Source organism: Setaria viridis, chromosome 2 (assembly GCF_005286985.2).
Source record: "Setaria viridis chromosome 2, Setaria_viridis_v4.0, whole genome shotgun sequence".
In the NCBI taxonomy this organism is placed as follows: domain Eukaryota; kingdom Viridiplantae; phylum Streptophyta; class Magnoliopsida; order Poales; family Poaceae; genus Setaria; species Setaria viridis.
The window spans coordinates 27,044,978-27,046,035 of NC_048264.2; the positions used below are offsets into that span (position 1 = coordinate 27,044,978).

Sequence of the window (1,058 nt, forward strand, 5' to 3'; positions counted from 1 at the left end):
CGCGTCGCGGTTCGCGACCAGCTGAACACGATTGGGCAGCCGCACGGCCAATTTTTGTTGAGCAAATAACGGCAGGTGCTCCGCCCATTCATTATAGTAGGAAGCAGTTCAGATGTACAAGGTCAGACCAAATGGTCCTATATAAGATGAAAAATAAGGGGGGGGGGGGGGGGGGGGGGGGAAGCAAAAATAAAAAGGTGTACAGATGGACTATTCTCCTTCCGGCAAAAACGCCAATTGGTAGGCCGCAAGGTCATTGAGGATTACAGAGCACAACTCAGCAGGTGATAGCGATTTGTTGTCGGCAGCGTTCCTTCCAAATATTCCAAGCAGTGTAGATTATCATCTGGATGTGGTGGTCTTTTGGGTTAGTACTTGCACTGCTCATCAACTCCCACCAGGCTAATAGGCAATGTACGTTGGAAAGCTGCGGTAACTGAAAGTTTGCCCGGTTTGCCATCAGTTGCCACACCTCCTTAGCATAGTTGCACTTGGCGATCATGTGCAGTGTCTTCTCTTGTGCTGATTGACACAGTTGAGAGGTAGGATTGGCTTGTCCCCCTCTTTTAATAATTCTGTCATTAGTAGGTAGTCGACGTTGTAGCAGCAGCCACATGAAAAACTTAAACTTGTTTTCAACTTTGGCTTTCCAGATCCAGTCCCAGCGTGTTTCAGAGAAAGCCCCCTTGAATTTGGACGACTATTGTGCTGTTGCAGAGAATTTCCAGTGGATAGTATCATTGGCTTCCGCCAGCTGGATGTGTTGCAACAAATTGGCGAAGAGCCGGTTCAGTGTTCATACGCCTGAGCCCACGCATCCACTTTCTATCCTCCAAGGCAACAGCTACTGTCTGGTTCTTGCGCCAAGCAAACTTGAAACAATCTGGAGCAATGTCTTTTGGAGCTTGTCCATGCAACCATTTGTCCTTCCAGAAACTTGTGGTTTTCCCATTGCCGACCGTAATGTGTGTGCAGGCTCTGCAAAGTGCTAATTCTGTAGGTGTGAGTTGTATGTTCATCCCTGTCCATGGTTTGGATTGATCTGCCCACTTGAACCA

At 48.0% G+C, this 1,058-nt stretch overlaps 1 long non-coding RNA gene across 1 annotated transcript; it reads left to right on the forward strand.

Moving 5' to 3' along the window:
- Positions 1 to 248: 248 nt before the first annotated feature.
- On the forward strand, positions 249 to 1,058 carry LOC117846377 (uncharacterized). The gene is made up of 2 exons (XR_004638290.2): positions 249 to 542; positions 654 to 1,058. It is a non-coding gene; the product is annotated as an uncharacterized lncRNA (long non-coding RNA).